This window comes from Macaca fascicularis, chromosome 13 (assembly GCF_037993035.2).
Source record: "Macaca fascicularis isolate 582-1 chromosome 13, T2T-MFA8v1.1".
Taxonomy (NCBI): Eukaryota; Metazoa; Chordata; class Mammalia; order Primates; family Cercopithecidae; genus Macaca; species Macaca fascicularis.
This window is the reverse complement of record NC_088387.1, coordinates 106,943,688-106,969,952: the sequence shown is the minus strand read 5'-3', so window position 1 is coordinate 106,969,952 and position 26,265 is coordinate 106,943,688. Positions and strand designations below refer to the sequence as shown.

Here is a 26,265-nt window from a genome sequence, read left to right as displayed (position 1 = left end):
GTACTCCTTATCTGAAATGTTTGGAACCAGAAATATTTCAGATTTCAGATTTTTTTTTTTTTGATTTTGGAATACTTGCTAATTTAGCATCCCTAATTCAAAAGGCTGAAATCCAAAATGCTCCAATGAGCATTTCCTTTGAGCAGCATGTTGGCACTCAAAAAGTTTCAGATATTGGAGCATTTCAGATTCCTAGATTCAGGAAATTCAATGTGTACATGCATATAAAGTATATGTATGTATAAAAATATATTAAATATGTATTCAGACATATGCATATATATATTATTAAGGTGTTAGGATTATGAGCTATTTTTTTTTCTTTCCTTCTTTCCAAAGTTTCTATACCATTGTTTTCACCCATTTATTCAGTGACATGCATCAGACTCCTGTATACTGTGTTAGATATATGGGAGTTATATGTTTCTAATTAATAAAATACTAAGCTCATTTATCCTCAAGAATGTGCAGGAGTTATATTTTTCTAATATTAAAATATTAAGCTGTGACCCTCAAAAATACAAAACTAAGTCTAAACTTTGTGCTTTGTTGATGGAAGAAGCAGATGCCTCTGAGATATCCTGGCGCCTCCTCAGGCCTCACTGATTTGTGCTGCTTTGGATCCTGGACTGTAGTCTTCTGTCAGCTACTCAAGTACATTTTTACTATATCCTCAAAAGGATGTGTTGATTTTTTTGTTTTAATAAAAGAGATAAAGACTCCTATGACAGAATCTCATTTTTTTTTTTTCTATTTCCTAAAAGCAGTCATTGTAAATGTCTGGTCATTCTAAAGAGTAGGACTAGGCTGAAATACATGGCATGAGTGACCACAACAGGAGGTAAGCTGCCCCCAGACCCTTCCTTTCCTACTAGCTCCCTCCAAGTTACTCCAAGTTACTCAACAGAGTTATGACTTTAAAATGCTGACAGGGGACATTTTCCTAATCCTATGCAAATATTGATAAAAGGGATCTTTAGGAAAGTACTATTTCCAATGAAATTGGAAATGCATTGCAAATGCAGCTTTCAAACAAGTTCCGTAGTCCCTACTTCTTACCAAATTTCTGGTTCTAAGCCATTAAAAAAATCAGAGCCCACCATTGACTGACAAGTATTAATTATGTTAATGTGTTATCCCACAAATAAACTGTGAACTCCTCCCTGTGATTTAGAAATACAAAATACTAGATCTGTGTTTTGTTCAACAAAACACCCCTCCCTTCATACATGTAGACCAAGAGACTGAGCTCCAGGAGGCTCAGTGGTATGTTAGGGGTCATTGTGTGAATGAGAAGAGTAAAAACTAGAATCCAGATCACTTGTACCAAGTTGGTGCTCCCTGTCACCTTGCATCACACAGCGTCCACTCAATGATTTCTGCATCCTCACAAACTCCTCACTGAGTTTATTAGAGAGTGCATATGCTGGTTGAATGCTGAATGACAAAATCAAGGCCGAATAAGAGTTAAAATTTATAGTAGAGCAAATCTTTTTTTTATATTCATATTTGTTTCTCCAAGAAATCTACATTTCAGAAATTACTTTGGCTATAGCCAAATGTATACACTCTTCCTAGCCTACTGTGTGATATGGAAGAGTTTCAGAAACAGACTGGCTATAGAATAGGGACAGGCAGCTAATTCACACGTGTAGGAAGTAGGGTCCTGGATGAAACGATGGGTCCCTATCCCCTTAAAGAGGTCCAGATGAGATCACTGTTGTCCAAGTCTTGACTAGCCTTTGTCAACCAACCCTGGAATGAACATATGGTAAGCAGGAAGAACAATACATTCAGAAAACGTGTGTTTAGTATTTACTACTGGTATGACTTTAGGAAACTTGACAAAGTGCTTGAAGCCTTAGTTTCCTTATCTACAAAATGAAAAAAAAGACCCCTGCTGCACAATTTTAAGAACTTAAGACAATTTATAAAACAGTCAGCACAGTGCCTTGCCCATAGTAAGTACTCAGTAAACAGATGCTGACATTTAATTTGACCAATGGATAAAATACATACGCCATCCTCCCCACTGTTAGTTTGTCATCTTCCTAATAAATCTGTCATATAATTCCCTTTTAGAAAAACCTTTTTTTTAAATAAGTTCCCCAAATTTCTTAGCACGGAATTCAAGAACTTTCACAAACTGGTCCCTAGCTAAGCCTCTGGCTTCATGGTATAATTGTAACCCGAACCCAAAGCTACAGCCACACTGACTCTTTGTCATTACCTGGTGCTCTTACTTGCCGTCTTGTCTCAATAAAATGTTCCTTTCCCTCTTTTTCACAAGGCAAATTTCTAGTTATGTTTCATTACCGAGACATCCAGGGTCAACCTAGCCTCTACAAGCATTCCACTGGCAAGTCCTCTGCTCCAACATCCAAGTGTATAACCCACCTACTTTGTATGTATCAACTGTCTCCTCAGCATTACTGAGTCTAGCCCTCACACGGAAGTCTATGCTTTCAGAAAACTTGTCGTAGGTTATGAGAGACAGGTGCAACTTTTTCAAGAGTTTAAATTGTTTGACTTCATCACTACAGTGTCATTAGAAAATTTTCTTTTTCTATTTAAAATAATCCTTCAAGAGAACTAAACATTTCAAAATAACTATATAACCTGACACTGAGCAAGGCAGAGTGCAAATAAATGCAATCCTAAGTTAATTTTCCTGAGCTAGCTAGAACCTCTAAGAAGCAGAATGATATTATGATTAAAAATATGTAAGGTGTTTTATTTGACTAGGCGTTTTACTTAATTCAAGCTTTTTATTACTATACTTTGTAAAAACAGGTTCATTGCTGAAAGACTCCAGGGTATGATTAAAAAATATATGTTTAACACTGAATTTACATCTAGTAGATTTATTTTCTTTAAACTGTTCTATAATGGAAGGAACAGAAGTAAAAGAAAGAAATGATTGGAAAAAAATGTACCAGAGTAAAAAAATGGCAATTTCTTTATTGTATCTAGTGGCCCCACGGTACCATTATTCTTAACACTCTTTTCTCAAGCGCACAGCATTAACATGTCATTCATGTATATCATTACTATAATATCCAACCAAGATTATACTTTTAACTGTTCCCTGCAGCAATTGTAATTGCTATGAAAAATAATAATGGATTTTGTGAAATAAAGATAAGTGGCTAAACTGTTTCATCACTTAATAAATAGGTACTAAACATCTACTTTCCAAGACCTATAAAAAATGAGATAAAAACATGAAGCAGGCTTACAAAGAAACCACATATATAATGGAAGATAATATAGTGAGAAGAGGGCGGAGGGACTGAGGAATCGTTGATGGCATCAGCAAATCTTATTGGTCAAGCTTCAAAATATATCTGGGCTCTAACCACTTCCTACCGCCTTCACTGCCACCAGTCAGTTCCCAGGCACCATCATCTCTCATAAAGAGCACTGCAACGGTTCTACCTTGTCTCCCAGTGTGCAAACACAAGCATTCCGCATTCCATCTCTTCCACTGCATTTGTCAATTCCCTTGTAATTAGGATGAGCTGTGTTCCAGCCAATGAAATCTGAGCAGAAGTGACATATACCATTTCTGAGCTGGGCAATTAAAAACCCACATGGATCATTATCCAGTTTCCAGTTTCCCTTTTTTTTTTTTTTTTTGAGATGGAGTCTAGCTCATTGCCCAGGCTGGAGTGCAGTGGTGCGATCTCGACTCACTGCAAGCTCCACCTCCCAGGTTCACACCATTCTGCTGCCTCAGCCTCCCGAGTAGCTGGGACTACAGGCGCCCGCCACCACGCCCGGCTAATTTTTTGTATTTTCAGTAGAGACAGGGTTTCACCATGCTAGCCAGGATGGTCTCGACCTCCTGATCTCGTGATCTGCCCATCTCATCTCCCAAAGAGCTGGGATTACAGGCGTGAGACACCGTGCTCAGCCCAGTTTCCCTTTTTTAGCCATAACAATTGAGGAGAACGTGGGGCCCAGATGGTGCCAATACAAAATGACAGGGCTTCCATCAGCCGGGATCCTTAAGTGACTTTGTGGTTGTGGCCCCTTTGTAGTCTTTTATTGGATTAGGTGCATGAGGGACTATCTACCGAAAGCCACGACACACCTTAGCTTTTTCTGACATACATCAGGTACCAAGAGTAAGGCAATATGTGGCTTTGGTTTTTAGATATCAGGCATTGAAAAAAAAATAAAAAAGATTAGAAAAACACCATAATCTATGACATGCTATAAAAAATACTTAATAAAACTATTATCTGTGGTAGCTTGGGGAGCAGATCATACCCCTAATGAGCTTGGGGATCTAAAGAGGCTGGGAAATGGAACACCAGAAATGTGTTGGATGCTATATGATGCTGTGGGTATTAAAAGAAGTACCATCCAGATCGGAAGCAGGAGAGAAACAGAATAAACAGCCCAGAAGTTCAGGGCCATGCTGGGTTAAAAAAAAAAACACAAAAACAAAAACCAACTTACTAATTCTAGACCCCAAGAGTAAGAGATAAGATGGAGAAATCCTTATATAACAAATGCCAAGTAAAACCTTTAGAAGATTAAAATGCTTCAGGGAAGAGATGAACCAAGGGCGTGACACTCCGTAAATTCTTTCAACTGGACAAAATGACTCAGGGCAGACATCCAATTAATGATGTCGTTCTTAAACAGAAACCTGAGAGCTTTAAGCTACCCCCTTTAAGTGTAGAGAGAATGTATGGGGGTCATACATCAAAGATATATAGAACAATATTTCAAAACAAACAAAAAGACTCTGTAGATGTGGCTATGGGCACATGACACTAAGAGAAATCAAATAAGTAAGAAGCCTATTAAATTTCTGAGATAGTGATGCTGCCCAAGAAACCACAAACCTGGGCTGAAGGCATTTTAAATGCCTGTGACTACAGGCATTTAAAACTTAACACTTGCGCCTTCAACCTTGAGGATACAGACCTCCAACATCCACTTCTCCTGTGGCCCAGGAAGGAAGTGGAGAGGTCTTCCGTGGAGGGAAGAAACTGGGTCATGGAGAACAAAGCACAACACGGTTGCTCCTAGAAAGCAGAATTAAGGCCTAATTAAGGCCCCTTACCTACTCCACAGTAGGGAAGCCCTCATAATGTCTGTATAGCAGATTTTTAAAGCTGCCTCACAGTAGTGTCTGCCAAGTATCTCTTATTGACTCCCTTTCCAAGGTGAGTGGTTAATGCAATTATCTTGCTGCTGTTTCACCACGTACGTTGGTGTCGAGATGGGTGCGGGGGAAGCAGGGCAGAGGATTTGTCCCATTGGTTCACAGTCTGGATCACAACTGGACCTGATGCGCAGCCTACTGTGAATTATGCCGACTTTGGGCTCCCTGGAGTGACTAGAACCCTGGGTGGTTTCCTCTAGTGGAGAAGCAGAGTGCATTCTGTGGTGGAAAGAAGGCTTGCTGAATAAAAGGGTTGGCAGTAGCAGACAGTGGTTCCTATCACACATCTCATCTGCTTCTCTATGCTTCTCAACCCCCTTGTAGTAAGACAGGGTTGTAGGGCTAGGTGGGCCCATGAAAAGTGTGAGAAGTGTCATGTATAACTCTGGCTAAGGCAATCACACCCGATTTTCCAGCCCACTCCTTCTCCTGACAAGGTACTTGAGGAGACCCCAAGTGGGTATGGACCCTGAGGGAGGCGTCTGTTGTGCTAGGCTACTGTGACTCTGGGGTTGTTTTGTGACGCCAGCACTACCCAGCGGCCCAGTGGTATCTTAAAAACACACATCTGCTCCAGTCACGCCTCTGCTCACATCCATCTAATGGCTTCCCAACTCACTAAGAATAAAAGCCAGTCTTTCATACCCTATCAGGCCCCATGTGATCTTCCCCTCACCCTGCCTCTCTCATCCTGTCCCTTCCCTGCCTTCACACTCTCAGGCCACTTAAAACACCCTGGCACCCTTGCAGCCCCCACAGAGTCTTCACAATCATCAGTCTCTACTTGGAATATTCTCCCAGGCACTGTCATGACTCAACCTACTTCTCTTGGGACTTGACAAAAATGTCATCTTATCAGAGCAGCCTTCCCTGACCACTGCATGAAACCTGGCACTCTCTCCACCTCTTTCTCCTGGCCCTGTAGTATTTTTCCTCCTAACTGACACACTGGGCTTCTATTGCTTATTGCTTGTCACTGCTACATTCCCAAAGACCAGAATTGTGGCTCATATATAACAAATGCCTCTCTGTTGAATGGAAGGATGGATGGATGGATGGATGGATGGATGGATGGATGGATGGATGACAGTGTTTAAAAAGAGAATACTAAAAGTGCACTTGAGGAAGCCCGTAAGCAGGAGGGCTCATGATACATCTTTAACCACTAGAGCACTTTAGTTTAGACATGGTGTGGCATAAAGGGCTGGACAGTAAATATGTTAGGCTTTGCAGGCCACATAGAGTCAAAACCACATGATTATCTCAACAGACGCAGAAAAGGCTTTAGACAAAATTCAACAGTCCTTCATGCTAAAAACTCTCAATAAACTAGGTACTGATGGAACGTATCTCAAAGTAATAAGAGCTATTTATGACAAACCCACAGCCAATATCATACTGAATGGGCAAAAACTGGAAGCATTCCCTTTGAAAACTGGCACAAGACAAGGATGCCGTCTCTCACCACTCCTATTCAATATAGTGTTGGAAGTTCTGGCCAGGGCAATCAGGCAAGAGAAAGAAATAAAGGGTATTGAATTTGGATAAGAGGAAGTGAAATTGTCTGTTTGCAGATGATATGATTGTGTATTTAGAAAACCGAATTGTCTCAGCCCAAAATCTCCTTAAGCTGATAAGCAACTTCAGCAAAGTCTCAGGATACAAAATCAATGTGCAAAAATCACAAGCATTCCTATACACCAATACCAAACAGAGAGCCAAATCATGAGTGAACTCCCATTCACAATTGCTACAAAGAGAATAAAATACCTAGGAATACAACTTACAAGAGATGTGAAGGGCCTCTTCAAGAAGAACCACAAACCACTGCTCAAGGAAATAAGAGACGACACAAACAAATGGAAGAACATTCCATGCTCATGGATAGGAAGAATCAACATTGTGAAAATGGCCATCCTGCAGCCCAAAGTAATTTACAGTTTCATTGATGTCCCCATCAAGCTACCATTGACTTACTTCACAGAACTGGAAAAAAAGTACTTTAAATTTCATATGGAACCAAAAAAGAGCCCACATTGCCAAATCAATCCTAAGCAAAGCAAACAAAGCTGGAGGCATCATGCTACCTGACTTCAAACTAAACTACAAGGCTACAGTAACCAAAACAGCATGGTACTGGTACCAAAACAGATATATAGACCAATGGAACAAAACAGAGGCCTCAGAAATAACACCACACATCTACAACCATCTGATCTTTGACAAATCTGACAGAAACAAGCAATGGGGGAAGGATTCCCTATTTAATAAAGGATGTTGGGAAAACTGGCTAGCCATATGTAGAAAGCTGAAACTGGATCCCTTCCTTATACCTTATACAAAAATGAACTCAAGATGGATTAAAGACTTAAAGTTTAAGACCTAAAACCATAAAAACCCTAGAAGAAAACCTAGGCAATACCATTCAGGACATACGCATGGGCAAAGATTTAATGACTAAAATATCAAAAGCAATGACAACAAAAGCTGAAATAGACAAATGGGATCTAATTAAACTAAAGAGCTCCTGCACAGCAAAAGAAACTATCATCAGAGTGAAGAGGCAAGCTACAGAATGGGAGAAAATTTTTGCTATCTATCCATCTGACAAAGGGCTAATATCCAGAATCTACAAAAAACTTAAACAAATTTACAAGAAAAAAACAACCTCATCAAAAAGTGGACAAAGGATATGAACAGACACATCTCAAAAGAAGACGTTTATGCATCCAACAAGCATATGAAAAAAAGCTCATCATCACTGTTCATTAGAAATGCAAATCAAAACCACAATGAGATACCATCTCATGCCAGTTAGAATGGCAGTCATTAAAACGTCAGGAAACAACAGATACTGGGGAGGATGTGGAGAAATAGGAATGCTTTTACACTGTTGGTGGGAGTGTAAATTAGTTCAACCATTGTGGGAGACAGTGTGGCGATTCCTCAAGGATCTAGAACTAGAAATATCATTTGACCCAGCAATCCCATTATTGAATATATACCCAAAGGATTATAAATCATGCTACTATAAAGACACATGCATACGTATGTTTATTGAAGCACTGTTCACAATAGCAGAGACTTGGAACCAACCCAAATGCCCATCAGTGATAAACTGGATAAAGAAAATGTGGCACATATATACCATGGAATACTATGCAGCCATAAAAAAGGATGAGTAATGTCCTTTGCAGGGACATGGATGAAGCTGAAAAACATCATTCTCAGCAAAGTAACACAAGAACAGAAAACCAAACACCACATGTTCTCACTCATAAGTGGGAGTTGAACAATGAGAACACATGGACACACAGAGGGGAACATCACACACCGGGCCTGTTGGGGGGTGGGGAGCTAGCGGAGGGATAGCATTAGGGGAAACAGCTAATGTAGATGACGGGTTGATGGCTGCAGGAAACCACCATGGCACGTGTATACCTATGAAACAAACCTGCACGTTCTGCACATGTACCTGAGAACTTAACGTATAATAATAAAAAAGAGACAAACAAACAAAAGTCCATAGAGTGGAAGCAAATGTATTAAGAAAGTAAATGAATAAAGAATGGCTACTCCATGGCCCCTTGAGGCTGCTGATTGCCCATTTTAATGGTTATTTCTTGATGATATGCTAAATTAGGGGTGTATTACTCACGTCTCCCCTTTTTAGACTATATAGGGTAACCTCCTGACATCACCATGGCATTTGTAAACTGTCATGACACTGGTGGGCATGTAGCAGTCAGGATGACCAGAGCTCACTCTCGTCACCATCTTGGTTTTGGTAGCTTTTAGCTGGTTTCTTTACTGCAAGCTGTTTTATCAGCAAGGTCTTTATGACGTGTATCTTGTGCCGGCCTCCCATCTCATCCTGTGACTTAGAATGCCTTAACCCCCTGGGAATGCAGCCCAGTAGGTTTCAGCCGTATTTCACCCACCTCCTATTTAAGATGGAGTTGCTCCAGTTCAAACATCTCTGACATAAGTAACGGTCTATCAGAGAATGAGGAAGAATGAAGCAGAAACGACAACATGAGGAAGGGCCCTGCATGCTGAGCTGATGATAGTATCATCACATCACGCCTTGGGAAGCATAAAAGGATCTTTAGCAGGGGAGCAACATAATCAGCACCAGAGGTTTTAGCTAATGGCTTGATTCGTAATTCACCAAGATGACCTACATCATCTGTACATACTTCACGGCTGTGAAATCTTGCTAAGCAGACTTGTTTTGTTTTAAAAATGAACATAGCGCCGGGCGCAGTAGCTCATACCTATAATCCCAACACTTTGGGAGGCCGAGGCAGGTGGATCACCTGAGGTCGGGAGTTCGAGACCAGCCTGAGCAACATGGAGAAACCCGGTTTCTACTAAAAATACAAAATTAGCTGGGCCTGGTGGCACATGCCTGTAATTCCAGCTACTCAGGAAGCTGAAGCAGGAGAATCGCTTGAACCTGGGAGGCGGAGGTTGCGGTGAGCCAAGATCACACCATTGAACCCCATCCTGGGCAACAAGAGCAAAACTCCGTTTCAAAAAAAAAGAAAAAGAAGAAGAAGAAGAAGAAAAAGAACATAGCATGACTTTGAACATAAGGCTGTTATTTAGAAAATGGCAGGTGACTTAAGAAAAACCCAGGTGCTACCTACAGAGTGAGGTGAAAAAAAAAATTGGGGTTTACAGTTTATTATTTAACTAATAAAAAAATACACAGATGTCCTCTCTTTATAGGTTTTCATTTACAAATTCACCCTATTTTTTCATCCATCTCCCCCTCCTCCTTTTCATGTTCAAACACTTTCATACTCGCTGTGTGCTAGGCCTGGCCTTGGCACAGAGGATATAAAGGTAAATTAAGACAGAATCACTATCCTGGAAAGAACATACATCCTAATGGAAAAGTCAACACAGAAAAAAAATTTATAAAATGTGACAGAAATATAAATTAAGTATGTGGGTACATGAAGAAAAAAATTATTTCAGAAAGGCAAGAAAGTCTTTAAAAAGGAGGTGACACCTGAAGCAGGACTTGAAGCATCACCAAGCGTTCATGTGGAAGAAGGAGGGGAGAGTGGATTGCTGGAAAAGAGGATAGAATGAGGAATTAATGAAATAAAGGTTTTTACAAAAGAAGAATGTTCTATGGCTGTAACTCTCAACCTCTTACTGTGCTCCAAAAAACCTACAGGATATAATATATTCTCACCAAAAACAGTAGTTCACGACTTCAAGATGTCTCATGGGGTAGAGGAGCAGGTGCACAGCAGCAGCTGCAGTATATTCAGGAAAGGAGGGGGGATCCATTCTGAAAAAGATTAAACTATCCCAGGAATTCAATCCCCAAAGCTAGACATCGTTCCTCCTCCAGTCTCACTCCCAAGCTGTACTTGGAAAAGCTCTTGGTGGTGCAAATGTATGTATGTGTGTGCTTAGGCAAGGGATTGTCCATCAGAAGAGATGCAAAGGGCGCTGGGGCCACCGGGGGTGCCATACTGGGAAACTTACACATTATCCTTGGGCCAGTGGTCTCCAAACTGGGGTATGTGTGCCACTGGCACAAAAAGCCTTCCAACAGGGACACAGACTCAGACAGTTTAAAGGGAATCCGTCTCTAAATTAATTTCCACCTTCTCTAAGTATTCTTTCCTAAAACCGATCAAGGTGTGAAGCCTGTGCTCTTTCCCAACTCCCCTTTCACAACAGCCTTCAACTAACATAAGAAAGGCATGTCTGACACTCTTCCTGAGTCTGACTCTGATACCTTGTTCTGATTTCCAAAAAGCTCCAGAACACCAAAGGGACAATTCAGAATGCTGGTGTATAACAGACTCCAGTGGAGACCACCTTTGCAAAAATTTCAACAGTGGGAAAATTATGGCAGTGGGGGAGATCTAATTTAGCCAACCCCCATCTTGCCTTTAGCCTTCAAGCTGTCATTTAGTTTATAGTTTAAATGATAACAGCCCTTGCCCCAAAACTCATCTGCCTTTGTAAAGTGAGTGAGAGACGACCAGGCTAAGAGGAGAGAGAAAGCTGAATTCTGCTAAGAAGCAGACATAAGCAATTGCCAGCCATTATTGCATTCTGGGGATCACAAGATACACAACTTCTCCAATTACTCCTGCAGATAACGTCACTATTGTAGACTGACTTCTGAGATATCTATTCATATGTTTTGCATGTCTGAGATCCATGGCTCCACCAGGACCCACCCAGAAGCAATTCGGCACCCAGGAGGCTCACTTCCCACACCCCCGTGATTGTACCCCAATCAATCAACAGCAGGCACCCATTTCCTAGCCACCCGCACCCCTTCCCCAAACTGCCTTTTAAAAAACCTTAACCTAGAAGGCTTCAAGTGAATTAAGTGATAACTCCATTTCCAGCATGGCACGGCCAGCCTTGAGTCAATTAAACTCTTTCTTTACTGCAAAGCTGGGGTCTCTGTTTGTGCAGTGGCAGAAAGAACCCATCAGGTGATTACACAGTGACTGGATACCAAAATTCTTCTTGCATGTCACAAGGTTCCCAGTGCTTTGCTTTTTTTTTCTTCTAAGTTACTTTTTTAAAAAAAATTCAGTAGTTTTGGGAGAAAAGGTGGTGTTTGCATGGAAAAGTTCTTTAGTGGTGATTTCTGATATTTTGGTGTACCCATCACAGGAGCAGTGTATACTATACCCGATGTGTAGCATTTTATCTCTCATTCCCTTCCAACCCTTCTCCACCAAGTCCCCAAAGTCTAATGTATCATTCTCATGTCTCTGAGTCCTCATAGCTTAGCTCCCCCTTATAAGTGAGAACATAAGATGTTTGGTTTTCCACTCCTGAGTTACTTAGAGCAATGGTCTCCAACTCTATCCAGGTTGCTGCGAATGTCATTATTTCATTTCTTTTTATGGCTGAGTAGTGTCCCATGGTGTGTTTGTGTGCGCGCACGTGTGTGTGTGCCTGCATGTATCTCACATGTTCTTTATCCACTTGTTGGCTGATGGGCATTTTACGCTGGTTCCGTATTTTTGCAATTGCGAATTGTGCTGCTATAAATATGTGTGTACGAGTGGTTTTTTCATATAATGACTTCTTTTCTTCTGGGTTAAATACCCATTAGTGGGTTGCCGGATCAAATGATGGTTCTACTTTTAATTCTTTAAGGAATCTCCAACACTGTTTTGCATAGTGGTTGTACTAATTTACATTCCCACCAGCAGTGTAAAGATGTTCCCTTTTCATCATATCCACACCAACATGTATTTTTTTTTAATTTTTAAATTATGGCCATTCTTGCAGGAGTAAGGTGGTATCTCATTGTAGTTTTGATTCGCATTTCCTTGATAATTAGTAATGTTGAACACTTTTTTCCTGTTTTTTGGCCATTTGTGTATCTCCTTTTGAGAAGTATCTATTCATGTCCCTTGCTTGCCTTTTGATGGGATTGTTTGCTTGTTTCTGGCTGATTTGTTTGAGTTCTTTGTAGGTTCTGGATTAGTCCTTTATCAGATACTTAGTTTGTGAATATTTTCTCCCACTTTGTAGGTTGTCGAGCAGCTGATCATTTCTTTTGCAGTGTAGACACTTTTTCGTTTAATTAGGTACCATCTATTTTTGTTTTTGTTACATTTGCTTTTGGGTTCTTGGTCATAAACCCTTTGCTTAAGCCAATGTCGAGAAGAGTTTTTCCAATGTTATCCTCTAGAATTTTTATGATTCAGGTCTTAGATTTAAGTCCTTGAACCAGCTTGAGTTAATTTTTGTATCAGGTTAGAGATGGGGATTCAGCTTCATTCTTGTACAGGTGGCTTTCCAATGAAGTATCCCAGCACTATTTGCTGAATAGAGTGACTTTTCCCCACTTTGTTTTTGTTTGCTTTGTCAAACATCAGTTGGCTGTAAGTATTTGTCTTTATTTCGGGGTTCTCTATTCTGCTCCATTGGTCTATATGCATATTTTCATACCAGTACCATGCTGTTTTGGTAACTATTAATATAGCCTTATAGTATAGTTTGAAGTTGGGTAATGTGATGCCTCCAGATTTGTTCTTTTTGTTTAGTCTTGCTTTGGCTACAAAGGCTCTTTTTGGGTTCCATATGATTTTTAGGATTGTTTTTTCTAGTTCTGTCAAGAATGATGATGGTATTTTGGTGGGAATTGCATTAAATTTGTAGACCGCTTTTGGCAATGCAGTCATTTTCACAATATTGATTCTATCCATCCTTGAGCATGGGATGTATTTCCATTTGTTTCTGTCATTTATGATTTCTTTCAGCTGTGTTTTGTAGTTTTCTATGTAGAGATCATTCACCTCCTTGCTTATATTCCTAAGTATTTTATTATTATTATTATTTTTGCAGTTGTTGTAAAAAAGGTTGAGTTCTTGATTTGATTCTCAGCTTGGTCATTGTTGTTGCAGAGCAGTGCCACGGATTTGTGTATTCTGAGACTTTACTGAATTAATTCATGAGACCTAGAAGCTTTTTGGATGAGTTGTTAAGGTTTTCTAGGTATACAATCGTATCACTTGGCGAACAGGGGCTGTTTGATTCCTCTTTACCAATCTGGACGCCCTTTCTTTTTTTCTCTTGTCTGACTGCTCTGGCTAGGACTTCTAGCATGATGCTGAATAGCATCAACATTATGGCGAAAGTGGGCACCCTTGTCTTATTCCAGTTCTCGGAGAAAATGCTTTCAACATTTCCCTGTTCAGTATAACGCTGGCTGTGGGTCTGTCAGAGATGGCTTTTATTATCTTGAGGTATGTCCCTTATATGCCAATTTTGCTGAGGGTCTTAATCATAAAGGATGCTAGATTTTGTCAAATACTTTTTCTGCATCTATTGAGGTGACCATATGATTTTTGTTTTTAATTCTGTTTATGTGATATATCACATTTATTTACTTGCACATGTTAATTCATCCCTGCATCCCTGGTATAAAACCCACTTCATGATGCAATACTGATACGCTGTTGGATTTGGTTATTCTGTTGAGGATTTTTGCATCTATGATCATCAGGGATATTGGTCCCATGGCTTTCCTTTTTTGTTACATCTTTCCTGGTTTTGGTATTAGGTGACACCGGCTTCCCAGAATGATTTAGGAAGGATTTCCTCTTTATATTCTGGAATAGTTTCAGCAAGACTGGTACCAATTCTTCTTTGAATGCCTGATAAAATGCAGCTGTGAATCCATTTGGTCTTGGACTTCTTTGGTTGGCAATTTTAAAAATTACTGTTTCAGTCTTGCTACTTGTTATTTGTCTGTTCAGAGTTTCTATTTCTTCCTGATTTAATCTAGGACATTTCCAGGAATTTATCCACCTCCTCGGGGTTTTCTAGTTTGCGTGTGAAAAGGTGTTCATAGTAGCTCTGAATGATCTTTTGTGTTTCTGTGGCATCAGCTGTAATATCTCCCATTTAATTCCTTTTTTTTTTTTTTTTTTTTTTTTTTTTTTTTTTTTTTTGAGACGGAGTCTCGCTCTGTCGCCCAGGCTGGAGTGCAGTGGCACAATCCTGGTTCACTGTAACCTCTGCCTCCCGAGTTCAAGAGATTCTCCTGTCTCAGCCTCCCAAGTAGCTGGGATCACAAGAGCCTGCCACCACACCCAGCTAATTTTTGTAGTTTTAGTTGAGACGGGGTTTCACCATGTTGGCCTGGCTGGTCTCAAACTGCTGCCCTCAGGTGATCCACCCACCTCAGCCTCCCAAAGTGCTGGGATTACAGGCCCAATGCTTTCAACACAATTTATGAAGGATCTAAATGAGGCGTCTGCTGACAAATTATTAAAAATTAATTTTTAACAAAAGTTTGCTATATGATTTTTGGTCTGTAACTTATAAGAAATTCAAATAATTAAGTGGCTCTGCTATGGCAAAACTTCTAGCCGGGCGCGGTGGCTCAAGCCTGTAATCCCAGCACTTTGGGAGGCCGAGACGGGTGGATCACGAGGTCAGGAGATCGAGACCATCCTGGCTAACATGGTGAAACCCCGTCTCTACTAAAAAATACAAAAAACTAGCCGGGCGAGGTGGCGGGCGCTTGTAGTCCCAGCTACTTGGGAGGCTGAGGCAGGAGAATGGCGTAAACCCGGGAGGCAGAGCTTGCAGTGAGCTGAGGTCCGGCCACTGCACTCCAGCCTGGGTGACAGAGCGAGACTCTGTCTCAAAAAAAAAAAAAAAAAAAAAACAAACTTCCCCATCCACTTACTTATGTGAACAAGGTTTTTAAGTTCTCATATCTATGCAAATATAAAATAGAATACTGACACTGAACTCAATCTAACAATAGTCATCCAAGAGCATATAAACCAATTAAAAACAATATTTAGATCTCTACCTCATTAAGATGTGCATTTTGAATATAATTTTATTTTTATATTTAATAGCTATTTATCAAAAAATACATCAACGCTGCTCTGATCAAATATATGCTGCAATAATTGAAAAAATAACTGAATATAGAATTTAAAAAAACCTTGAAACCCTAGAGTCACAAGAAATTTTTTAAATGTCACTTTCTATTTAATTATTTCTGATGCAGAGAAACACGACTTTTAAGCACAAAGACATTGAATTGCATTACAATAACATTATATGAAAGTCAGAACTACACAAACTCTCCACACAAAATGACTCCACCCAAACCCCTGCACTAATACACTTGACCAAACTTTAGCAGGGCTTCTAGCAAGGCCATGCCCCTAGGATGACTCCATTCCCCCTTAAAATGCCAAGAAAGTTCAAAGCTGTGAATAGAATGTTTTGTTCGTTCCAGCCAACACCTGGTGATAAGCCAATATGCTTCTCAACCCCTCTTTACAGCAGTTACTTTAGAAACTTTGCAATTATAATCCTTTCTCTGTCCCTTTGGGATGTAAACCTTCTACTACCTAGTGTGTTTCCTGAAGGACCTGGGATCAATCTCTTCGAAACATAAACACTCAAGGATCCAACTCTCTGTGGGAGGGTAAGGGCGTCACTTCCATGGGTGCCTTGTTCCAACTTGCACAACTACCTGCTGTCATAAAGATATGAGCAGTTCGTTTCTTCTCCAGATAAGTGCCAATTTGCAAACCCAGATGGTTCAGTTACATGGACCAAACCTCCCTTAACGCCCCTTGTGCCTTTCCTTTCACATACTCCAATGTTGAAAAAGTATTCTGCCTTTTTTGTTTTGGCAAAGTGGAGCTTGGTTTACGCTGGGCTCTCTTCCCCCTGCAGTAGTTAGTACTTAAGAAAATCTGTCTTTACTGCCTTTAAAAAGTATCTGGCTTTATTTCTCTTCGACAAAAGATACAGAAATAGTTTGAGGAAAAGGAAAGATGTAACCTTTCTGACAGCTGTAGATGTGTTCTTGTATGTTTTTAAGTGATAGCAGTAGACATCAAATCGTATATGTTGTATACAAACAGAGCTATGTTACAGTTTTACTTTAAATATGAACATTCACAATGTGCTGGAAACTATGCCCTCCTTTGTAATCATTTAAAATTATAAAATTTTTAGATATCAAGTATGTGAGAGGTAATCAGGTTATTTTAAGTTAGCTACATGAGTAAGAGGTTCAAGTTCATGGCTTTGGAGCACTGTTTTCCTAAAGTGTGATTTTCAGACCACCTTGTATTGAAATTACCTAAGTGCAAACTCAAAAATGCAAATTCCCTGGCTCTTATCAGGCTTACTGACTCAATCTGTGGGTTTGGGAAAGACATCAGCATTGGTGGAAAGAAACCAGTATCTTGCATGAGCATTTCCTAGTTAATTCTAATAGCAAAGAAAGTGTGTGACCCACCATTGCAGCTCTGGAGCCTTTAAACTTCTGAGTGACCCAACCAACTAACCAATGGTGAGTTTAGGAGGTGGCTGGAGGTGGGTCCTGAGACTTGAAACAAAGGGTCAGTGAGGTGGTCACTGCAAGAGTCTGGACAGAGTGGATGGCGTTGAAGGAGACAGGCAGTTTTGGTTGTAAATGACATTATGTTAAAGGACTGAAAAACATTACTATGCTGTCTTATGCCAGCTCCTGGAGCAGGCACTCCTCTGATGTACGTCGTCAGCTGCCGGTCAGTTGACACAGTAGCTTTCAAACTTTTTTGTCCAAGACCAACAGTAAGAAATAATGTTATGCATCAAAAGTCAATTATTATACATATATACACAGACATATCTGCACATATTGAAAGCAAACAAAAATGTCATGAAACGATATGACCCCCTACTAAGGGGAGATACGTTCTGATGTTTCCGATCCTAATCCACAGTCTGGTGTTCTGTTTTGCTGTGTGTCTTTAATGCTGACCACAATGTCCAAACTAACGAAAGGACCCACTAGTGAGTTATAACTCAGCGTTTTTAAAGCACCTGTAAATCTGCTCTGATGATAATAGGATGGCTTGCAGGAGCCAGCAATCATTGGAGCTACAAAAGAGACATCAAATTATCTCAGCTATATTTAACTAACTTCATTAAAACAATAAATCACTTTATGTTTTGCTAATAGCCTAGCAGTTATCTCTCTGTGTGCTGACGCCAAATGCTGTGTGTGCTTTTACGGTGTGCACTCTCCTCACCAGGCCGTGAACCCTCGCTTAGTCATTCTTTTCTTCTCGGTGCTTAGTAGAGCATGTTAAGCGCTGTTTATAAATCGTAACTATAGGAATATTATGAAACGGCATTTTAAATATTATGCAAATGAAAGTGAAAGTTAAGTTTTAAAATTTTTGCTTTACTAAAGCTAATAAAATATTCAAAGACAAAAATAATCATACCTGTCTTGTCACATTCATTTATATACTTAACATAACATCATCATTATAATTATTCTTTTTTGCTTAATTATCAATTGCTCATATAATAAAAGTGAGTAGTGCAGGGTAGAGGCCACGTTACTTCAAGCTTCACCCTTTGCCTTGTACAATAACCACAGAAATAGCATGACTCCTCTTCAGCAAAGTGCAGATGGCCCTCTCTTTTTTGCTGCTCACTTTCAGCAATGGTATAAGCTAATACATTCCTAAGTTTTTCAATAGCTTGAAGGTCACCTTTATCTTCATGGAGAGGGGCATGAAAAATGTTAGAAATGAGATGAAATGTTTGCAATCAGTAATAAATACAACTATCTATTGTTATTGAGCACATACAGGCCTTAACAAAATTTGAAAACATTCATTCACATTTTCCATTTAGAAATCTTTTATTTTGTGCATGTATATGGTATATACCACAAATTGTTATTATTAAGATCATTGAAAGTAGGTCCACTGTATTTAGAGCAAAATCAAATGTTGATATGAAAATCTAGGTCTTATCCCAACACTTCAAACTACTCAGGATCATGTAAAACCAACAGTCAGATCATCCAGGGCAATCTCATCCCTCTCACCAGAGTGACTAGGCTGGTGGTAATTAGCACCTGCCATACCAGGGGCCACAGGGTTGATTCAGGAGTGCTCTAACCAGCACAAAGCTTAGAACTTTCTGTTTGGTGCTTGTGGGAGGCTCTGTCACTCCATCTGGATGGATGCAAATCAGGAAGCAACATAGCCCCAATTATTGCCAGGTATCGTCCTGCAACTACTACAACAAAGTGCTTTATGGTGAAACTAACATGACAGACAGCAGAGAAAAGAAATGGAAAGAAACTGGCTCTGTGACGATGCCTGCTGCTTGCGCAGCCAGCCCTGAAGTTAGCCCCACCTCTGGATCTTTCACTTACAGGAGCCAGTAAATTTTCTGGTAACTGATGCCAATTTTAATTGTCTTTTTACTTGTGTCTAAAAATACTCTAAAACTAATCTATATTTATACAGTAGTGATTATAGTTCCTCATTATACCAAGGCAAAAACTTAACTCCAAATATAGAGTAATTTTCCCAAGGTCAAAACTGGATAGAAACTCAGGAAGGTCTGACTACAAACCTGTCTTTTTCTACATTACCACGCTACTATTAAAATAGCTTATGATGTGTCTAAGATCCATCAAGCTTCAATTCAGTTCAACACATTGAAAACCTGCAACATTAAAGAATAAAATTTCCCAGATTTTCTTGTGTCTGTGTTGATTTAAAATTGTTTTCTCTGTTCTGCTCATGAGAATTTTTAATACCTCATGATCAAATGGCATCAATCTCTCATAGTCTTTTCACTCATAGGGTGGCATTAAAAAGCCCTCATCAGATGAGACGTACTGGACAAAAAATGATTCTATAATGATTAAGGAACTCTGTGAGGTGATCCAGTGAATAAAATGTTAAATCGCTGGTAGAATTTCCTCAAGGCACATTCAGGAAAATACAAAATGAAAACAAATCCAGGTAGCACACTTGCCCACACTACAGTAATGAGCCCAAATCCAGGTGTTTGCTGCTCATGCCTCAGCTTGGCCAACCATCACTTCTCCCGCACCAGGCTGCAAGAGCCTTCACAATGAAATTTCCAGCCCTACACTTCTATTCCTTTCTCCAATCATCTACAATCATCACAAAAGTGGTGGGATATATATCTTTTATTGAGACAGGGTCTCACTCTGTTGCTCAGGCTGGAGTGCAGGGGCATGATTTTGGCTCACTGCAACCTCCACCTCCTGAACTCAAGAGATCCTCCCGCCTCAGCCTTTTAAATAGCTGGGACTCCAGTGTTTTTACCACATTGCCCAGGCTGGTCTTGAACTCCTGGCCTCAAGCAATCCGCCCGCCTCAGCCTCCCAAAGTGTTGGGATTACAGGTGTGAGTCACTGCACCCAGCCTAAAAGTAATCTTTATAAAACAAAAATCTGACACTGTCACCACCTTGTTGAAAACTTATGTCTAACTGATCCATTCCCAAGATAAGGTCTATCCTTTAGCCAGGTATACAAGAGTTTTCATTCCCAGCCCCCTTCCTATCTTTCTGGCCTTATCCTATGCTCTCATTTATACCACGTTATTTAAATTAACTAAGGGTACTAGGTTATTTCACGATTTTATCAAAACTGCTAAATCTGTCTTGAATGTTCCCATCTTTCTTATATTTCCTTCTGTGATGCTCATGACAAATACCCTTATCAGTTAAGACTCAGCTCAAAGACCTTTTATACTACATGGCCTTTCCTGGCTATATCCCTAGCTCCACTGACTCTATTATTAACCATTTCTACCTTTCTGCCTCCACATCTTTCATTGAGTTATTTGTTTACCATCTTCATTTATGAAGAGATCTCCCTGGCTGTCAAGTCGGCATCCTGCGATAGCTGCAATTTTTACGTCCTATGGGTGCCAATACTTGATGAAGCCGTAGGCACTAGCTGTGAGGAAAGGGCATGGCTGTTTATTATACATTCCTTCACTGCAGAGGCTAGAGAGTGTATTTATGAAATAGCAATTAGGAGATAAATCTGTTTGTAAGTTTGAAAGGTACTTAAATGAGAGGAAGGAGCTTATATGATCAACAAAGAACGGAAGAGCAAAGGGAGTCCAAGTCACTAAAGATTTACGGTTGAGTAATAAACAGCTGCAGAACCATGAAGTTTGCCAGAAAGAGGAGAGCACTGTAGTAGGGAGGTTATTTTCAGATTCCTTTCCCTCACTGCTTTTATCATGTTAAAATATGCTTTGGTATTTGCTGCACATAATTCTGAGATCGTTTATGTATTCCTCTGTCTTTCCCAAGACTTATACCCCCTGTGAATTTAGAATCCACATGCTTTGCAGGAAGGAGAATGTACTCCTTTCAGCTTATTAATGAAGAGGCCTGGGAGGGCTGAAGAATGCACCAACAGCTCAGCATCCCACCAGAGTCCTCTCCAGGAGCAGAATGCATTATTATTTATGATGGTACTGTGTTCACGGTCCTTCGACCAATTTTCAATCTCTCCTACTAAATGATTACCTTTGCCAATGGGAAATAATTTCCCAACCACAGAGAAGGAGTTTTCAGCCTGCCAGTCAGGCCAGTAATCACAATCACCCCAGATGGGCTTCTGTAGCCAAATTTCTCAGGCAAGGGAGGTAAGGGAAAGCAAGACTTGAGGAGCGCGCCCATATGTGAATCTTGACCTTGTGAATTCTAGCTTGTAAAACACGGGAACAGTTATCTAACTTCCCTGGGACTTAAACTCTGTGTCTGTTAAAATGGTGACGAATCTACTTCATGGGGCTGATGTGACAATTCAGTCGTGTTACAACATTCTCTTCCTCCTCTTATAGAATAGTATCTGGTGGGAAGGCTAGATGTGACGAGGGAAATGGAGGGAAATGGATAAAAATGGTTTATCTGCTCCACTATTCGAGTGCAGCCTGAGTGCCTAGGATAGACTTCTGGAGGTATTAGTTCACCTTGTTATTATTATGTGGTGACACTGACATCTTTAAATTGTCTTTTCTCCAATTCATGCTACTATTCACAAGTATTCATTGGTTTCATGTTTCCTTTCCACATCATATGCAAACTTCTTTACTTGTCTTTTGAGGGACTCTTCATAGTATATGGTCCATTTGGGCCAAACTAACTTTCCAGCTTACTAAAGGTAAGACTTTGTATGGGCTGATAGGCATGCAAAATACTTATGTCTTGGCTTTGCCTACATGGGTATATCAGGCTACAATGACTCTTCTCTTTTCAGTTCCTAAAGCAGAAAAGTGTCATGCAATCTCATGCAATCAACATCAAATTTGGAATCAGGAGACCTGTGTTTGAAAAAGGAATTGGATATCTCCTGCTTGTTGAACTTCGGCCAATCACCCTCTAGTAATCTGACCTTCAGACTGGAGATGACAATACTTGCTTAATAATCACCCTCACAAATGTGTGTGAATATCAAATGAGCTAGGGTATGGGAAAATTATAATCTTCAAATTCAGAATTCACTATCATGCTATCTTGTATTCCTTGCTTTGTTTTTATGAGTGACTACACTGTTTTCCTAAGTTGCAAGCCCACTAGAATTAGGGACTGTATCTCAAACTTTCTTCGGGTTCTCACTACAGGAGTAGCATAGGGTTCAGTAACAACAAAGCAGCAGCAACTACAGTATTAATTTTAAAAAGTAGCAAATATGTATTTTAATACTTACTACGGCCCACGCATGGTTCAAATCACCACTACTATAAAGTTATGTAGGTAAGGAAACCTAATATTTGTACTTTATAGTACAGAACTGTCTGAATTGGAAAGGGAAGATTCTAAATGTTTTAATCAACACATAAATCTGCATACAGATAAAAGCAGGCACCAGGCAAGAGGAGAGCAAAAAGTAAAGAATAAACAGTAGGGTAAGTCCAAGAAAAGCCAAAGCACTGGAGGGGAGGTAGGTTTGTCCAAACCACGGAAATTCTAAGGACAGCGGATAATATGCTTTCGTTCTGTGTTACCACCCAAATCTCGCCTTGAATTGTAATAATCTCCATGTGTCAAGAGCAGGACTAGCTGGAGATAATTGAATCATGGGGGCGGTTTCCCCCATGCTGTTCCTGTGACAGTGAGTGAGTTCTCACAAGAGCTGATGGTTTTAGAAGGGGCTTCCCCCTTGGCTGGGCACTCATTCTCTCTCCTGCCACCCTGTGAAAAGGTGGCTTCCTCCATGATTGTAAGTTTCCTGAGGCCTCCCCAGCCATGCAGAACTATGAGTCAATTAGATCTCTTTCCTTTATAAATTATCCAGTCTCAGATATTTCTTCATAGCAGCATGAGAACTGATGAATACAGCAGACATTGTTAACATTTTGAGAGCTCTTAAGTAGGGCTACAATTAAAAACTGAAAGAGGCACTCATTAGGATGCCCGTAAGGGGCCCCAGCAATATTACTACATTTTTCTTGTCTGTCTGCTTTCCCAGTCTCCTAAAACACTACTTTGTACCTTACCCTCTCTTCAAATCTCCAACTCTACCTCCTTTCTACTCACATTAAGCTGATTCCTTTCGTTGCAATCAGAAGAGAATGTCCTCCATCTCTTACCACTACATTTCCCCACCTACTTGCATCTGTGCCCATCAGCTTCCTATCTCTCCTGCTATTGGGGGAAACTGACAGGATCCTATTCAAGGCGAATTGTTCCATCTGGATTCCAGGTCTCATCCACTCTCACCCATTAAGACAGAAATTCTTAATATTTAAAAAACATATTTATTAAAGGAAAATATGTAATAATGAAAAAAAGGATGATCTATGAAGGAGAGGGTAGAGTTTCTTGATTTCAAGATTGCTTGTCAGTGCTTGTTGGTTTCCCCTCATCCTCAATTCTTAATATTATAGTGTCCTGGGGCTTCATCCTCTCTCCTCCTTTCTTCTCTACCTACTTACTTCCTTGAGAATTTTACCGAGCCTCCTAGTTGTGACTCCTCTTGATGCACTGAGAATTCCCAAATGTATTTCTAGTCTCTACTTCTCTAATACACTCTAAACTCATATAGCTGTCAACAGCTCAACTTGGATGTTCAAAAGCCATATCAATCTTTTAAAAAACTATTCTGAAATAATTATAGATGCACAAGAAGTTGCAAAATAGTACAGATAGGTCCCGTGTAACCATCACTCAGCTTCCCCCACAATGACATCTTACGAAAAGCCATACCAATTTTAATATGTCCCAAATCAAACTATCCCCAAAAGCTATGTCTTGACATTCAACAAATACTCATTATCTCTTCTTTGTACACATGGCATTTATTAATACACTTAAATAGTACTTCTTAGAGTTCACTCAATATGCACGTATGCATGTACACATACGCTTCAATAAACTATGAGCTTCTCAAAGGCAAGGGTCATGGCAACCTTTTACTTGTCTACAGCACCCAGAATGGTGACTAAACATTTCCTGAAAGTATTTGGAATAAATAAAGCTTATTCAGGTCAGAATCACAGGAGTCAAACAACTAGACCAAAGCCAGAGATCAATGGGCAAAATACTTATTTAAAGATCAAAAAAAAATTCGAATCAACAGTTAGTGTTCTTTAACCCTGAGAAAACATTATATAACACTTTTATAGCTGAGTTCAGTATGATTATAGTTTAGCAACAACAATAACTATAAAATTGAGTGGGGGAGAAGGCTAAAAAAATGAGTATACCACTTTCTACTTAGTAATAGAAGCTTCACAAACGCAGTATCTTTAAGACAAATGTGCATTAGGTATATATCTTTCCTATTTAAAAAATTAGAGAAAAGATCACAAGATCTTCATTTAACGATGTAATGTATATACCAAAAATTATAAAGATCAATGTAATTTAATACAAATATATAAACCTCTAGACACTGGAAAAGGCAAATAATTACACATACATGTATTTTATTTGGCTTTAAAGGTGTTATATCTTGAATAAAGTAAAATCCACTTACGTATAAACAAAAATGCGTATGTACATATGACAGTATGCTTACTTTGACAAATATTTTTCAATAATTGTTTCCCATTTTTCCACTTGGGCTTTAATGACAGTCCTTTTGTAAAGTATTATTAAGCCTATAAAGTCTCTAAAATCTTATGGAGGTTTGGCTCCAGAAGATATACTACTATAGTGCAGAAAATGTATAGTGATTTCTGCAAAAGACAGATAACCTCTAAGGTTTTATAATTTATTGTTAGCTAGACATTTGGTTGGATATGTGTAGAAGGAACTATTTTCTCCATCTTTCAAGTTCCTACCTTGACCCATAAAGCAGGAAGCTCCCCCTATGAGTCCCAAGATGTCAAGTACTCTTCACCCCCACTCCCCATTTCTGAGGAGAGGAGGAGTGGCATCTGGTAAGCGAAATGGGGAGAAACAGTTGATGATGGGTGGTGAGCTCTTTCCTTACCTTTCTCATATCTACCAGACTTGAAGAAGCGCATACACTCTTCTGGTGGTGTTGTCCTCCCAGTGGGAAACATTTGCGGGTCAGGCCCAGACTTTTGCTACAGAGAAGTATATCTGTCCAACATGTTTATGTGGCTACTGAGCCCCTGAGAGTGACCAGCCTGAGTTGATGTGTGCTGAAATATACACTGCATTTCAAAGGCGTTTTTGTTTGTTTTTTTTTTTAAACGCAAAATATCTCACTGTCATTTTTATATTGATCACATGATAAAATAGTAATACTTCGGACAATTTCACCTATTTTGTTTGATTTTTTAAAATGTGGCTATTAGAAAATTTCAGCCTCCACATGTGGCACACATGATAGTTCTGCTGGACAGCACTAATTTGGGGGCCAGCTCTCTGGAGCTCACGAATAGGAGGCAGCCCTTCTGGCAAAGCATGTATGCTCTGCAGAACTGACTGTCCTCGGCAGGGCTGTCTGAAGACTGAGTGCAGGGTGTAGGATAGGAGGACAAAAATAGCAGAAAACTGACATGGAAAACAAAGCCACAGTCTCCAGGCTAATTCTACCAACAATAAAGCTGCTATTTTCTTTCTGGGTACCTGATTCCTCTATCTCTTAAGTGATTACAACTTGATAATGGAAAAATGACAATTATTTATTACTTTTTCCTGATTAAAACCCAAAGATATGATAGAAATATTTCTGCTCTCTTGGAAGTAGCACAAGCACAAAATTCAGGGATGAGCACGCAGCAAATAAAGTGGTCTTCTCCAGGTCCTTAGGGGTTTAAGTTTCAAAAGCTTCTAAGATTTCAGTGGAGAGTTCTGCCCTGGGTGGTTCTCAGCTGAAACAAAAGTGGCACATGAGTGGGAAACCGGCCTGGGAAGCAGGTTTCTAAGTGAGATTCCCCTGCAAAATGACAGTGAGAGCCACTGGAACACTTAACTGAGAGGAACACGGGGCTTCAGTGGGGAAATGGAAATCAGGAAGGTAGAGTGACCATGGCCAGGGATATGTGAAACAGATCAGTCTCTGCCAGAGGAGGCAGTATGGATGGACGGAAACATTGTCTTTCCTCCATGGTAGACATATGCCGCAGTTAACATCCTGATTGGAGACTTTAAAAATTTTTTTATTTTATTTATTTATTTATTTATTTTTGAGACAGCGTTGCCTATTTGAATTGTGAACTGAAGTTGCTGCTTTTTGCATGCAAGGCTACTTTTGCTTACATTTTCTTCCAAGTGAGCAAAGTGAGACAGTGACTTCAAGAAAAACAACACAGAATTTGTTGTCATGATAA

At 39.8% G+C, this 26,265-nt stretch overlaps 1 protein-coding gene across 3 annotated transcripts in view; it reads right to left on the bottom strand.

Annotated features, from left to right (window-relative positions):
* NBAS (NBAS subunit of NRZ tethering complex) overlaps positions 1–26,265 on the bottom strand; it is a 390,542-nt gene that overhangs the window by 70,113 nt on the left and 294,164 nt on the right. The gene's annotated exons all lie outside the window — the stretch shown is intronic.